The 16,536-nt window shown below is 42.0% G+C and overlaps 1 protein-coding gene across 2 annotated transcripts in view; it reads right to left on the reverse strand.

Moving 5' to 3' along the window:
- BACH2 (BTB domain and CNC homolog 2) overlaps positions 1-16,536 on the reverse strand; it is a 335,928-nt gene that overhangs the window by 132,526 nt on the left and 186,866 nt on the right. The window contains exon 3 of one of the 2 annotated variants that reach the window (XR_008557208.1): positions 10,977-11,139. The exons of the other annotated variant lie outside the window; for it this stretch is intronic. The gene's annotated coding sequence lies outside the window, so the exon portion shown is untranslated. Of the gene's footprint in view, positions 1-10,976; positions 11,140-16,536 lie in introns of those variants that run through there. 2 annotated transcript variants of the gene reach the window in all.

Consider the following 16,536-nt stretch of genomic DNA (forward strand, 5'->3'; position numbering starts at 1 on the left):
TCTTTCATAATGTACATCAGCGGACACCACAATTAACATGCACAGATGTTAGAACTGAAATACCCATCCTATGTAATAAAAGGCTAGTAGGCAAATAGACCAAAAGGAGGAACGACCAGTCACTATGATGCGCACTGACCATCAGGGGACAGACGCTCAACTCAGGAGCTGCCCCCTGGTGGTCAGTGCACTCCCCCAGAAGCCAGGCTCACAGCTGGCAAGCGCAGTAGCGGTGGTGGGAACCTATCCCACCTCCGCGCCATGTCTGACTGCCACTTAGGCCTACTCCCACATCCCCCGAAGGCTCCCAGACTGCAAGAGAGCACAGGCTGGGCTGAGGGGCAACTCCCTCCCCCAGTGCATGAATTTTGTGCACCAGGCCTCTAGTGTTTAAATAAAAAACATGTGAGAAAGTAAAAATAACCGAATATGTTCAACACAGTACAAATCTTAAAAGAAAAGAGAGGTTGCCCTAGCTGATTTTGCTCAGTGGATAGAGTGTCAGTCTGTGAACTGAAGGGTCCTGGGTTCGATTCTGGTATGTTTCTCTCTCTCTGTCTCTGCCCCTCCCTTCCACTTTCTAAAAATCAATGGAAAAAATATCCTTGGGTGAGGGTTAACACAAAAAAGAAAAGAGATGTTTACATGGTATAATTTAATGACAAAATTAAACAATGACCCTCCAGATAGATAGCATTAGTAATGTATGAAAAACCCAACTACTCTGTAAATGACCTTTAACCTTCTGACCCAGAAACAATGAATGAGAGGCTGATCTTGTGTCCATTTAATTCCAAAATTTGTACTCCAAGCATAGAGGGGAATGGAACCCCCAACTGCCCTAAAATCCCCCAACATGTTCTTGTGATGCAACGGTAGAAATAAGAATAAAACCACCATCATTTTTCTGAGCGCTGGCTTTGTGCTTCATATATGTTATTTGATCCTCACAAGCATCCTATGAGGTAGGGACTATATCCCTTTCCCCATGTTCAAATGAGGACATCTAGGTCTAGAAGCGGTTAAATAAAATAGATCAAGGCCAACAGATAGCTAAGCTAAGATTTGATCCTGAGTCCTTTCTCCCAAAGCTCTTGTCTCTCGGTAACCACCATGCCTCACTGCCTGCCCCAGATGGAGACACCAAAGAGAAGTGGGATTTGCAGTCTTCAGTTTCCAGAGGTTTCTGGAATGACTGTCCTCTGGACTCATCTTCTTTCACAAAATTACATTCAACTGAAAGGCTCAGTGCACTTGCAGACCTTCTCCTTCTCTGGAAATGCCAGAGCCATTCAGCCAGTGGCATGGGGACAGCACCCTCACTAGGATCACGAAGGTGAAAATTTCCCTGTGAATGCGGACACCACCTCTCTTTGGTGTTTCTTTTAGCCACAAACTGACATGCTTTTACTGTGGTTGCAGTAGACTCAGCAATCAGATCAAGGGGAGTTTTTACTTGGTTAACTGCCCCTCTGCATCTGTGTCCATGGAGGGTCCTCCAGGGCAGACCTGCGTTCATCCTTGACCACCCCCCCCCCACCCTTCCCCACCACCCCATTCCTACATAAGCAAAAGAGTTTTCCAATCTCTCGGCAACATCACCACGAAATCCTTCCCTTGCTGTTCTGAGTCTACTAGAGGCGACTTTCTAACAATGAGCCCAGAAGATGGAGGCTGTCAAACAGCATTTCAAACAAGGCAATTACTTCTTACAAAAAGATTCAAGGATTCTATCACCTATTTTCCCCCAAACTTCCACCGGCACAATTTGTTTATGTATGAGTTGTGTCTTTCTTCCTTCAGAAGGGGAAAATGCTGATAAACTATCACATGTAGACAAACAGCGCAAAACCCTGGATGCCTTTTGCTACTTAGACAGACACATTTATTTCCCAATGCACCACTTATCAGACAGATGCAAAGATGTGGGCAAGCCAGTCATCAGAATTAACAGAGTGATTGTGCTTGCACTACATATTCTGATTTGTATGAATCTTATTTTTAGCCATGCACAAAGGGCAATAAATGGAAAATCTTATTCTAACCGCTACTTTTTCTGGGCCACCCACACTGCTCCACCTACCGCACCAGTTCACAAATGTAAAAAAACCCAAGCCAGGGTTTGAACTAACAAGGGATGCAAAGTGGCTAAAATGTGTGACATTTTTTCCAGTTAGTGTTTGTACTTTCATTCTTTTTCTGCCTCAGGACTTTCAGGGAAAACAACATTGACTTATGTATGGGCATTTTCAAACACTCCGTGCTGGTGTGTCACTCAGCGCACAGGCAAGTGTGATCCGCCCGGCACGGGCACCACCCTGCCACAAGCCACATGCCAGCCAACTTTCAGTGAAGACGTGCACCCCAAAACGTGTCTGTAAATTCAGGAAGACAATACCTACAACATTTTGTTTGGAAACAATGACAGTGTTTGAGGAGTTCTTCAAATGCACAAACGTGATTATCAGAAGCAAACATTCCTGAAACAGAATCGGGTGATTTTGCCAACATGAGATCAGTATCCCTGTCTTAAATCTGCTCTTAGTTCGCTGCAGCACATTGCTCACTAGGGCACAGCATCCCGTGCCATCATATCCCTCGCACCTGTGCACTTCTCTCTGCTCCGTCCAGTCCCACCCGCCCCCTGCTGCTCATCCAGCATCACCCGCATGGCCATCGCTGCCAAGAAAGAAGCTGATATTGACAGACAAGCACTTTGACAGCAAATAAGAAAAAAAAAAAAAAAAAAAACGACGAACAAGAAGTTTTTTAGGGCCATAGAGAGGAAGAGATAAGGGTATTTTCCATTATTATCTCCTTAGACTTTTAATGAAAAGTTAAGTTATTAAGGTCCCAGGGTACCAATTTAAATGCTTGCTCCTCTGAGCCCTCTGCAAAGCACAACAGAACACACTTGCAGGCAGCGATGAATATGTAAAAGTCAGTTCAACACAATAATGAAGGCACAGAAGGAGTCAACTCTGAGAAAGGCATCTTTACCTGTGTGCTTGCTCATTATCCAGAAACTACAGGAAGTGTTCTGTCATCCTCTGGTAGTTAATGCACGCCCTGCAGAGCTGACTCCTTCTTCCGATAGCGCGGGGTTCTAGAGCAGCGCTGATCAGACGCAGCAGAAACCTGTTTCGGGTTATAGTCCACTGTCGTCAGGACTTCTGACGAGTGTTGTAAAGACACGGGTAATTAAGTGGTACGAAAAAGTGGGTCATACACCACGGAGATACAACCACACCGCCCCCAAACTAGACTCTGAATGACTGTGCTATGACAAGGTGGGAGGGGTTTGAACACAGCGAAAGCAAAACTTTTATGTGGTGAGGAGCATTTTAGTTTTCACTGGTTTAGGTTAGAGAAAGTTAATTTCAATGTCAACTACAAACCAACTGACTTTTAGCGTGTTCTTGACATTTTATGACCAATACAGGCTGTTAAGGTGATGGGAAATTCAGCTACAGTGTCAGAAACAGTCCGAGGGACAGTCTCAGACTTCAGTGACGTGCCTACTGCCAAAGGGAGAACACTGTGACTCAGTGAAGCAAGAAGGTCAAATCGAAACCAAAGACAAAGAACCAAAGTCTCATTATCCACATTCGCATCTCCTTCTACACAGGATCAAAGCACTGTACACCACTTCCCTACACCTGGGCATTCAACGCAATCACGGGCATTTATCAAAACACCCTTTGTCGGCTGCAGAAGAGGCAAAATGCAGTTATCTGAATTGAACATATTCATTCATCACTCAAGAGACACAGAAATATGAACTGAGTCCCTGTTATATACAAGGACACAAAAGATGTGAAGGGATGCACGAGAGGAACCTAGAAGAACCTGCTTTCAAAGAACCTCCGTCTGGAAGAGAGAATGATAAGATCTAGTCACACCCCATGCCAAATTCAGATCATTTTTGAAAACAAAATCTCCTTTAGTGGCTGCTTGCTTTATATACTTTGTCTGGGTCTTCTCCCAGTGCTCAAAGCCCTTCCGGACCTCGGCTCAGTGTTAGGATTCATCCTGATCCAGAGTCCTAGCGCTCTCCAAAGGAAAGCACAGAGATGGCAGCGCAACCCAAGGCACACCCGGGATCTGAGGAGACGCTCCTTTAAAGGGGGATAAAGGATGCACAACTGAAGGAAACCTCTCTGGTTTGTGGCACATGCAGGGTTATATTTGAATCACATTTTGTTACCATCAGATATAAAATTAGAATTTTATTAGAGTCCATATTGTTTGGATTATGGATGGGAAATGGGGGAATCTATCTGGCTAATCAACTGTTTCCATTTCTGCCAAATTGCCTTAGAGTATACTGATTATTAATTTTTAAAGAACTGGAACACCATCCGTTGATCTAACACTAAAACCATCTTGTACATAATTGGATCTTCTTTTATGATTCCAGAGGCCCACCAGGACGTTACAGGACTACGCAATAATCATTTTTATTGATAGAATGTAGAAATGAAAAGAACCAGTTAACAGCAATTTCCACTTGATCAACACACTGGTGAATGCACACAGGTATCTGTTCTGACATGAATTGATTAATGTAATTTGAAGGGAGAAAAATAAGCAACTAGAAGGTTATTGCCCTAGAAAATGTCTCACGTCATCATTCCTAAGCTCCACTAACATCCTTTTGTTATAACATATGAATCAGCCTATAGTAAAACTGGTGTCTTAGTAGTTTTGCTTAAAGTCACAGATGACGTTAAGTGAGGACTTACTGTACTGCTTGTAAATTTGGAATTAAGTTGAGTAATTGAAAAAAAAGTCTGCAAAAATACACAAAAGAATGAGTTAACATGTAGCTTGTATCTGGGCAGTTGGAACACCGGTAATGTATTTTCTTCTTTATTCTATTCTATTATTTTATAAACTATGCACAACAGACATTGCTTTTACAATCAGGGAAATAAAGGTATTGCTGTTTTAATATAAGGAAATAATTAATCATTCTCTGATTCTGCTCTTTCTAGTAAGTAAGAACATTCAAGGGGGATTCAGTTTAATAATCTGCCTGGTGACAAATCAAACATGAAATACAGCAAAAATCTGCTAGACACAATAGATTATATCTCCTAGTCAAGCATTCTGAGAACTCTAAAATCCCGCCACACTGCAGAGCTCTGCAAATATTGTTTGAGAGAAGAGCAGAAACCCTCTCCCTCATTGCGACCCGAGGTCCGTGCACTGTCCAGCTGCAGCGCAGATCCGGGCACCAGGGCCTCACAACCATCAGTGTCACGGGGGATTCCTCAGAAGAGTGTGGTACCGTTCCCTGGGTTAAATCACAGCTCAGAGCGAGGTGTTACTTCACTAGTGACAAGTGTATCCAAAAAAAGAGCACATAAATAATTTCTAAAAAACAACAGCCTGGAAGTTAGAATAAGTTGATAAACTATTTGTGCTACGACTGAGAGCGCTTGGTAAGCAGCTTTACATATGCGTGGCTGAGTTTATTTGGAGACTCACAGGGAATATCATGTGAAATTTTTGCTTTATATATTAATGTATATTGCCACATCCTACATCATTCCTATTTGTACAATTAGTGTGTGTGCAGATAATGAAAATTAATTTTGGTGATGCCTTGAGCAGAACATAATTGTGAAACAACATGTTACAAATAATCATATCATGCATTTTAACAGAATTGATTTCAAAACTATGCCAGTGGTTCTCCAATGACTACAGGAGCTAAACATAAATATTCATGGCATTATACATCACTCTTAATATCACAACTTTTTTGAGGGCCTCCAAACATAATAAATAGAATAACTTTAAAAGATTTCCAAAATTTAAACTCTGGCACTGGAAAGGTAGTAAAAGCCAAACTTGCACAGTTTCTCAAGAAGAATAAAAATGAATGGTATATTTTCCCATCCTAAGTCAACATTTTTAGATTATTATTAAGGCATGAAAATAGGTGCAAGAAAGCCTCAGTAAACTAGATCTATTTGCGGATAAGGTTTTGTTCGTTTGTTTCAATTTTCTGGTTAATAGACAGCGGGAAAATGCTTTCTGTTGAAGATCTTTCCAAAGCAGTTTCTTTTCTTAGTTATGAAACTTTTAACCATTCCATTGATTCAGCAGGTCAGGGTCATCGGCTACAACTACCTTCCAAGGTACAGTTATTCTTCACCTTTACGAAACTAGAGCTATCTTGTTTTATGAACCTTTATCTCTGAAAAAGGGAAGTGGGATGTGCAAGGTAGGGTGGGGTGTGTGGGAGGGGGTGTTGCGGGGGTGGGGAAGTAGAAAGGGCAGTTAATTTAGGGTTCTGGTTAGTTGGGTTCCAGGTAGCTAAGCCATTACTAAACATGAATTCAGTGTCTGGACCAGGCACAACTGATTGCTGGGAAACACAAGAGAGCTGTAAGGAGAGCCCCCAGGGTCTGTCTTTGTTGGTATTCTCTACCTCATGTCATCCCGTCTGGGTGACTGTTGGTTTGTTGGTCTTCTCTAGGAGAAACATGTGTCAGTGTGTCCAGCCAAAGTCCTGGGGCTGAATTAAATTTTCAAAAAATGCTCACCCAAGGATATGCTTAGAAGGGAGGGAGGGAGGGAGAGAGAGAGAGGGAGAGAGAGGGAGAGAGGGAGAGAGAGAGAGAGGAGAGAGAGAGAGAAGGAGAGAGAGAGAGAGAGAGAAACATTGACGTGTGAGAGAAAAACATCAATTGGTTACATTCTGCACATGGCCCATTGGGACACTGAACACACAACCCAGGCATGTGCCCTGACTAGGAATTGAACCAGCAATCTTTTGGTGCACAAGATGATGCTCAACCAACTGAGCCACTCTGGCCAGGCAAGGCCTGAATTAATTTTGATTAGATACTATATCCATGTGGTTTCAACTTAAATGTAGGGTGCTGGTAGCTCCACGTGGATATCAAGGAGAAATAAGCACTTACTTTTCTCTCTCTCAGACTTGCTGGCCTGGATTTTTTTTTCTTTCTATAAAAACCTTTAGTTTCAGTTTTTTTTGGTATCTTAGCAGCTCCCTATGGCAACTGACTTCAAAACCTTTGTTGCCTTGCCCTGTCTCCATCACCCAAGTGAAGAGCATAGAGAGTTTATTTCTAAGCAGGTTTGGAAAGTCTGGGGTGGGGATGAGGGGACTAATTTGTATATATTGTACTTTAACTTTGATGACCTTATGTTATCTCTTTTTTGGTTATACCTTTTCCTTAAGCCAAATACACATACATATATACACATGAATGTATATGTATATAATGTATACTCACATCCATAGATGTGAAGATTAGAGAAAGTGAGATAGTTTAACACAGGTTTCTGAGCTCTTTGAAACTATGAACGCTGATGCACTGCTTTTCAGAAATTACAACCCCTGGTCAGGCCCAGGGGCAGTGCTTGAAAGTAGTAAAGGAAACCTGGAGAGAAAACAGGGCACTAAGTCCCATGATCACTCTCCGAGGCCGGCTTTCTGGAAACATAGAATAAGAAGCAAAATCCCAAAAATGTGAGGCCCGAATGGGCTGCCTTAATAGGTCCAATACGGCATATTCCTCACAGGACTGCAGGTCACTCACTAAATTCTTCTGTGATTTGTGGATACAGTAATACATAATACTGCGGAGATTTGGTGATGGGGGATACATTATACCGCATTTGGAGTGTTATAATAATTTGAGGCCAGCCCTGGTGGAGGGGAACTATGTGCTATTCGTTTTCTTTCAGAGTTTTCATTTTCTATTAGGCTTCCATCGGGTTCCTGCCTCCATGTCCACCTGCACTGATCAAGACCCGTCGGTGCCACCGCTGTGCACACGGCTCCTTACAGCTGTGCACACTGATCAAGACCCGTCGGTGCCACCGCTGTGCACACGTGCCTGCGGGGCCCTGTACCTGGGCTTTTCGTGAGCACTCGATGCCGATGAACTGGAGCAGCCCCACTGCAGGAGCACAGGTGGGTGCCTGTCCCTCCGTCCCAGTGAAGCCGCTTTCCTATACGTGTAAAGGGCGTTTTGGTAGATTACAGTTGTTGGTGGCATTTCCCCTGGTAGTTTCTGAAAAATGTGACCTTGCCCTGATAGGAAACCCATTCCCAAGACTGAAGTAGAACATTCTGCAGACCCCTCCCCCTGGCCCAAAAGCAGGCCAGGGAGAGTATGAGGCTGCGGGAGGTGTGAGGGACAGGGTCACCCATTCTTACTCCAGCCTCACAAACTGTAACATCCCTGTTAATAGCACGAGCTATTCTGCACAGCATTCTCGGAAGGAAAGTGATCTCGGGTATTCAGTTTCTTTTTATTGTGTTACAATACACATAACATAACATTTACCATTTTAGCAATTTTTGAAAGCACAGTTCAATGGTACTAAGCACATTCACATCGTTGTGCAACCATCCCCACCACCCATCTCCAGAGCTTTTTCGTCTTCCCAAAGTGAAACTCTGTCCCCATCAAACACTCACTTCCCATTCTCCTCTCTTCCTAGCCCCGGGCAACCATCATTCTACTTCTAGACTATGGATCTGACTATTCTAGGCACCTCATATCAGTGGGGGTCAGACTGTATTTGCCCTTTTGTGTCCGGCTCATTCCTCATGGTTCATCCATGTTTAGTATGTGTCAGAATTTCATCTTCTTACGGCTCAACAATATCCCATAGTATACGTGTACCACGTGGTTTTTTTTTTAATCTACTCATCGGTTGATAAGCACATGGGTTTCTTCCACCTATTGGCCATTGTGAATAGTTCTGCTATAAACATGGGTGTGCGAATATCTTCAAGTCCCTGCTTTCACTTCTTTTCGGTATATACCCAGAAGTGGAGTGTTTGGACATGTTCTAATTCTAGGTTTAACTTTTTGAGGAATTGTCATGCTATTTGGTATTCAGTTATTTTTTTATTAATAAACTTTGTGTTAGCACAGTTCTAGGTTAGTGAGGGGAAAGCACAGATGGTTCCCATGTACCATGGTCCCCACACACGCACGGAGCTGCACAGAGTTGCTCTAAGCAGTAGGTGACTCGAGTGCTTCACCTGAGGATACAGGAGTGACCCAGGCAGGTGAGCCAGGTCCCGGCAGGTGAGCCAGGTCCCGGCAGGTGAGCCAGGTCCTGAGGGAGCTTGAAGCCCCGATTACCTGAGGCATCACAGGAGCATTCTTCCTTCCCTGGCCTGTGGATATGAAAGTGACATAAAGGTCGTCCTACAGGGACACCTGATGTGTAAATGTGGACACTCACAGATGCCAAAGCAGGAGAGGGATTAACACGCACCTGATCCAACCCACTTCTTCCCCTTCATGGTGAAGACGCTTTATAAACTGAAAATCTTCTTTTCCAAGAATGCTGTGCAGGGTAACTAATCAGTGCTCGACAGGGATGCCTTAGTTTGTGAGGGTAGAGTGATAATAGATAATCACGTCCTTCACGACCTCGTCAGCCCTAATATCAGCCCTGTTATCCACTGGACAGCCCCCTGAAGATAGCTTTGAATTAATTCCTGATGGAACTCTTTCATCACCAATCACTTTTTTTGGTCTTATTTTTCTGATTTTGTGGTTTTTATTTTAAACATATGCACTGAAATCTATCTCCAGGATTTGGGGCTCTGCTAATGTTTAGGCAACAGATATGGCTCCTTCATTATATAGCTGCTTGGGAATTGTTTTATTAACAGTGATTATTCTCAATTCCAGAGAATTATAATAAAAGCACTGTAAGTGATCCTTTGAATGATAACATTTACCATTCCCAAGGAACATGCCATAAATCACAGTGCTTACCCACAGATTTAAAATGCCCAGAAGTTTCTCAAACATTTCCTGGACAGCATCACTCATGTTATTTTTACACTCACATTGACTTAATGAAACAAAAGAAAAAAAATGTTTAAAATTTCTACAATGCAAGTTTAGAAATGTAGGAAATGCATATATATCCACACACACATATGTACATTTACATAAATGCTCACATATACCCAAGGGTGTATTTGTTAAGCCAAGCTCTTCTACTTTTTTCTATTAACATGGAATCAATTATTCTTGTCCTCAGCAGAGAGGTGACTGGCTTGTTCCAAAGCTGAAACAATACCATGCTGATCCTCAAAACTTGTCAGTCCTGAGAACTCATAACCCCACGCAGACCTGAACTAGCTGACTTGGTCTTTTTTTTTTTTTTTTTTTAGCGGTGCCTCCCTTCTCACACGTGTTTTGTAAAATCAAATCACTTTTAAGTGTATGAGGGGGGACGATTCCCTTTGAAAAGAAGCAATATATTTCCCACCCCAGGAAAACAAATGTTTCCCTTTGGAGAGTATCAAAAAGTACAGCAAACAAACTTACAAAAGGACAGTCATTGTCATTTTAGCCTAATAACAACACTGTTAGTCAGCCCTGTTGAAAACCAAGGGCAATGAATGACTGGTATTAGCGACTCTGGAGTAAAATGGTCAGAATTAGGACATCGACTTGGCTGGACTTCAAATGCCACGGTGATGAGAAGACCTCAAAATTCTCTTTTCTGAGAGATGAATCAATGTGTTAAGTGGAACACTAAATATCTTAAATGAGTGACATTTAGTACTGAATATTTAATGCACTTTTCTACCTTTAACATCCCTCCTTTCAGTCACATGAGCTAAAGCAGTGATTCTCAAAGTGGGGTCCCCAGACCTTTCTCAACATCGCCTGGACACTTGTTAGAAAAGCAAATTCCCAGCCCGCCGTAGACCTACTGAATCAGAAATTCTGGTCACAAGGCCCAGCAAGCTGTACTGTAACAAGCCCTCCAGATGATTCTGATGCAAGCTCAAGTTTAAGAACCATAAATTAGGGCACCACCAATATGCAGAATCTAACCCCAGCTCCCTTCCTCAATTCTAATTCTCAAGATGCTTTTGTTAAAAGAAAAGTCATTCATGATCACCTCAGAAAATTTTTACCACTGTTTTTGTCTGAGAAAAGAAACCTTAATTAAAACTTACATGTAATCTTTCCAGGTCCTGTGCTGGCTTCGAGTCTTAGGATGCAGGGAACTGGGCGAAGGGAGAGATGAGAAGGCTACAGCAATCCATTCAGACATGGACCCCAAAGCTCTGTGGGGCAACCTTGTGACAGGTCAGTGAGTGTCCACCTGATTGGGGAGGAAGAGCTGTCCATTAGCAGAGTGAGCCTTGCCTGTTAACGTTCCCGTCCCTCCTGCTGTCCTGCCCCTCCCCGCCCCCGATTTATGACCTCTAAGCTAACTCACTGTGCCCCTGGCTGTGTGCTCCCAGACCCATCCACAGCAACAGAACATGATACACAGCCCATGGTGTTCATGCCTGGGCTCCACCCGGTGGAAGCCCTATTCCCTGAGTACTTCCTCCAGGTGAGCATCCCTCACTGGGTGCTGTCCTGAGCCCAAAGGCAGCTTGGGGACAGGTCCGTTTCTCCTTTACTTCATCTCATGAATGTTTTCTTTCAACAAATCAAAACACCCGTGTTTAAAAGACACATGTGGCTGCAGTAACAAGGCAATGCAGGAAACAAATGATAAATTCGAGAATTCTGACTGAAATGAAATGATTCTCTGATGCCTCACCATGTTCATTTTTGAACAAATATTACTTATTTTTTCTGATGCTAAATTAATGCATGCCTATTACAGAATACTTGGAAGATATGGAAAAGCATAACGATCAGCTGTTACCTTGACCCTGATAAATCACTGATGATGTTTTGTTATGTAGGTCCATGACCCCTTCAACTGAAACTCCTGGGCTAGATATATCTCAGCATTCAGATCTGTTTGAATTTTAGAGAGTATTACGATGAACTACCACCTATCATATAATACCCCACTCAGAGTCTGGAGCAGCACTCCACAACACATTAAATATTTCTGTGGCAAAACATATGCACAGTCCTATTAAGTCAGATAAAACAGGGCCTCACATTAGTTCAGGTCAGGTTTTTCTACCAAAGAAGTTACCAAAAAAACCCTTTCGGTTTTTGGAACCTTTTGGATTCAGAATTGAGAAAAAGGGATTGTGGGCCAGTATTCTCTTTTCATATATGCACAAATACTCAGAGTTTTGTTTCTAATTTTTCATGCCATATTATATGAAGGTAAGCTTTTCCTAAAAATTTTCTCTTTTCCCTTTATATGTATTTACCCACAGGATAATTGGTATGGAGAGCGCCACAATTTTTATAAGCTAATAAGAAAATATTGAAGAGATATTTCTTTATTATATAGAATGAAATGATTTCGCTCTTCCCCTGATCTATAAACTCAATTTCTGCATAGTAGGATATAGCATATAGTATAAAATGGCTGAAGTAGAGAGAGAAAAAGAGAGATGCCAAAAAATTTCAATTTTATTTTGGAAGTGAGTTAAATTGATCTTCCCAAAAATTTTATCTAAAAGTAAGGACTGTTTCTATCAAAATTATCAAAAGTCCAACAGACAAAAGGCTATCAAAAGGTCGACCATTTCCTTCTCTGTGGATTCTCTTAACAATTTAAATTTCATTCTGCTATTATTAGGTGTCCAGTGGTTAGAATGGCTTCTAAATGATTTTTCTTTGCTACGATCAGATATTGTCTAAGTATACCAGGACTACAGGATGTGAAAACTAAAGTGGCAACAGAGGAAGAAATGACCCCTCAAAGAACATACTTTGTTTTTTTCCAAAGGATCCAACCGCTGTAGGGGTGGGGGGATACAAACAGCAAACCACTAGCAATAAGAGAAATGACTGTCAGAAGCTCTTCAGATACTCAAACTACCCAACTAGCATTTCTAAAGCTAATTACAAACTTGGATTCTCTCATTTAAAAATATACTTCGAAGCAGCCCACTTCAGTTTTAATGCTGAACCAAAGCCTGTGCAGTTGGCACATTATCAAAGCAAAAGCAAGAAGAAAAAAAAAGCATTGCTTGAACAAAGTTGCCACTTTCAATGTCACTAAATCTTCAACTGCAAAATACCACAAGCTAAAAACTAGTAATGCCACGTGGTTATGTTATGTTACATTTACACGAGTTTATAGTTTCCCAAGTCCTAAGAGACTTAGACCTCTGCCGCTCACAGTGGCTTTGTTCTCCTGGGCAGGTCACTCACTGCCTCTGAGTCGCATACGGTTCATGGGTTCTTGTGAGGATGAAATGAAAACGCAGCCAAGAGAATTTCTGCAAACTCTAAGTCATACACAAAATGTTGGGTATCATTATTCTTTTTACCAACACCTTTGTGAGGCATAAAGAGATTAATCCTCATTCCACAGTTAAGAAACCTGACAACAGGAAGATACAGCAATAAAAACCCAACCACCCCCAAACCAAAAAACCCCCCTGAGTCAGGCAATCTGAGTTTTATCTCTGAAGTAGCCAGGAGCTGGCTGAGTGACTCTGCCCCTTGATTTCTGCAGTAATTTGAAGGGGTTGGAGGAAACAGCGTTAAGGCCTTCTTGAGGCAGATGGCTCTGGGACCTGTGACTCGACCCTGCTAGGGATGGGATAGGTTTAAGAAAGACCCTTAGGAGGCAGTCCCTCCCGGAGGCCAAGGGCAGCGCCCACCATCCGAGGCTGCAAGTGCTGGGTCAGGGCCCTGGGCAGCCTCCTACTCCCAGGGATGGGATAGGTACCAGCTAACTTTTTTGTTTAATTAAGGGAAGGTTGGGGGCATCCTATGCAAATGGCCAGGGCTCCCGAGGCAGAGGAAGGAGCCACTGGACGCGCTCGAAACAGCAGCTCTTTATTAATGAATAGAGGTATTTCCCTACTCTATTAACCGGTGTAGCTAAGTAAGTGCATACTACTGGCTGTTTGGCTATCAGTTTCAGAGAGAGAGTCACCTCCGTGGGCCACCCCCTTTCTTGGCTGAGCTCCTACGGCCTTGAGGGAGAGATGTAAAAGGGCTCCTTTTTGCAGCGAGAGTGCGCATCATGCTCACATGGGAATTTCACTTTACAAAGATCGGGCCACTAACTCAGGCCTTTCTAGTGACATTTCCCAGTGCTAACACAACCTCCTGCGATGAGGAAAACGTCCAGTATCAGTGCTGTTCATCATGGCAGTGGCCAGCCACACCTGGCTGTTGAGCTCTTAAAAGGTGTCTAACGGGACAGAGGAACTGAATTTTAAATTTTAATCAACTTAAATGGATTGAAATTCAAATAGCCCCGTGTGGTTAGTGGTACCTGATTGGGCAGTGCAGCTCTGTGTAGGCTGCCTCACATACTCGTTTTCTTGGAGAGATTTCAGACCCCAGAAGCCCATTGGCCCACAGCCATTCATTCAACAAGTATTTACTGACAAAGCAATGATGAAGAAGAGAGCCACGGATCCCTTGCGCTCATGGCATTGCTCAGCTACACGGATGTCCAAAGACGTCACAGAGCCTTGAAGTGTTTCAGCAGACTGCTCTTAGGAAAAGGTGGGTGAGGAGAGGTGGTAATGCTACATTAAGCATGAAAGTGCTTCTTTTTCATTTCTCCATATTTACTGTTACCGAAGCGGGGGAAAGTTTAAAAAAGAGATAGCTGAATGGTCACCCTTCATTCACTTACAAATAAAGTAGCATATCCCAGATATGAGAAATCATCTGTAAGTAATTTCCTCTTTCACACACTTAAATTTACTTAAAAGAAAAAGTCAGTGGGACCTGCATTCCTAAGCTAAGAAAAAAGGAAATGGCATTTAATTACGGCAATAGTCATAAAAGTATAAGTGGGTCTCCAGCTGCAAGCGGTGGGCAGAGGAACATTTATACCAATTAGCTGTGAAACGATCAGGTTTTCTAGCAGGTACTTCTGGTATAAGTCAGGCTGATTGCATTCTCTATCCTTCCAACTCAACTCCTAGCTAAGATTTCCTTAGTGGCTTTCATGGGACTTGATGTGCAAAGCCCTATTTACTTTTTCCCAGGAAATTACAGGTGGATGTATTTTTATCTACATCATAGGTCTAATACCAACAACACAGTTTCTAAGAAACATAAGAGTGGTTTGGTTTAGTGCTTTTCCGATTTCCAATATTGCTTCCCATGAATTTCTGTTATCAATTCTCTTCTATCCTAATCACCTCTTCCTACCTTACTGGGATTTAAAGCAATACAAAGAAAAGAAGACAAAACATTCAGAATTGGTTCATACTCTTGTTTGAACCTGAATCCACATGTGCCTAAATACAAAAGGACAGTGACATCATGCATATTATCACTTGAGATGAAAGCTTCACCAAGCAAAACAAGCTGACTTTGCTCAGCATCCCAATAGGTTATACTTGGATGATAGCAATGAGCCAATCTGACCTCCTGGCTTCAAAATGCCATTCTGGTCCCCCTGCCCAAAGCCACACTATTGATTTTTATGGCTAATAAATGACTATTGCACATCTACCTCCCTACCTACCTACCTACCTACCTACACACACATAGACATACACACACACACACACACACACACACACACACACACACACACACACTGCTTTTTTCTCTGGATTGAGTAGAAAGATAAATTACAGTGGTTAGAAAACAAAGTAAGAGTTCAAAATGTAGTTCTAATAATACAAATTGCATTTAGAGACTATCATCTATTAGAAAGGTCAAATCTCAAATGTTCTGCTGGCCCCATGCTGTATAAAAATATTACTAAAAATTTGGTGACAGCTTCAGTAATAAACATGCTGTGAGTGGCTCTGGAGTCTTTATTCATCATATTCAGAAGCATTAGGTGGAGGAGTCACACACCATTTTATGGTCAGAAGGGTTTTCAATTGACGTTAATTTTTTGGAAACTACAGAGATGAAATTTTTAAAAATCTACATTTCAAGCAGAATTTAAATAGTCACTTGTGTAAAGCAGAGACCTCTGAATCATAGTCTTGTGGCTTTTGTGTTTTGTTCTACTGGCATGGAAAGATGATGCAAGGAAATGTGCTTTCTTTTTTCTTTCTTCCTTTCTTTTCCTGCAACAGAGAAAGAACTGGGGAGGATATTTGGCCATTTCAGACCGGATGGAGAAAATGAAGATAAACCATCTCTGAAAGTTTCCACTTACACATCTCAGGTATTGGGACTAAGTATTCTAGTGGGAGAACCACAGCTAGAAAGTTCTCTTCTTTGATATTCAAGATGTTTAAATTCCCAATGTATAGTGAAGAGCTTGCTCAGATTTTTCACCTGTATCATAACAGGATGATGCAATCAGAACTATGTGCCACTGATAATCCAGAAAAGGAAAAGCTAAAAAGAAACAAGTATAGCCCTGGCAGGGTAGCTCAGTTGGTTAGAAGCATCATCCAATATGCTAAGGTTGTGGGTTTGATCGGTCAGGGCACGTTCAAGAAGCAATCAATAAGTTGAACAACAAATCGGCATCTCTATCTCTCTCCTCTCTCAAAATAAATCAATAAAAAAAAATTTTAAAAAGTAACCTGAAATTCATTTTTGAGTTTCTGTAGATTTCATATTATAAAAATGGAATACTGGCATGTATTTATTATAAATAATAATAATAATCATGATAATTACCATTTAC

The sequence above is a fragment of the Eptesicus fuscus genome, chromosome 10 (genome assembly GCF_027574615.1).
Source record: "Eptesicus fuscus isolate TK198812 chromosome 10, DD_ASM_mEF_20220401, whole genome shotgun sequence".
Classification (NCBI taxonomy): domain Eukaryota; kingdom Metazoa; phylum Chordata; class Mammalia; order Chiroptera; family Vespertilionidae; genus Eptesicus; species Eptesicus fuscus.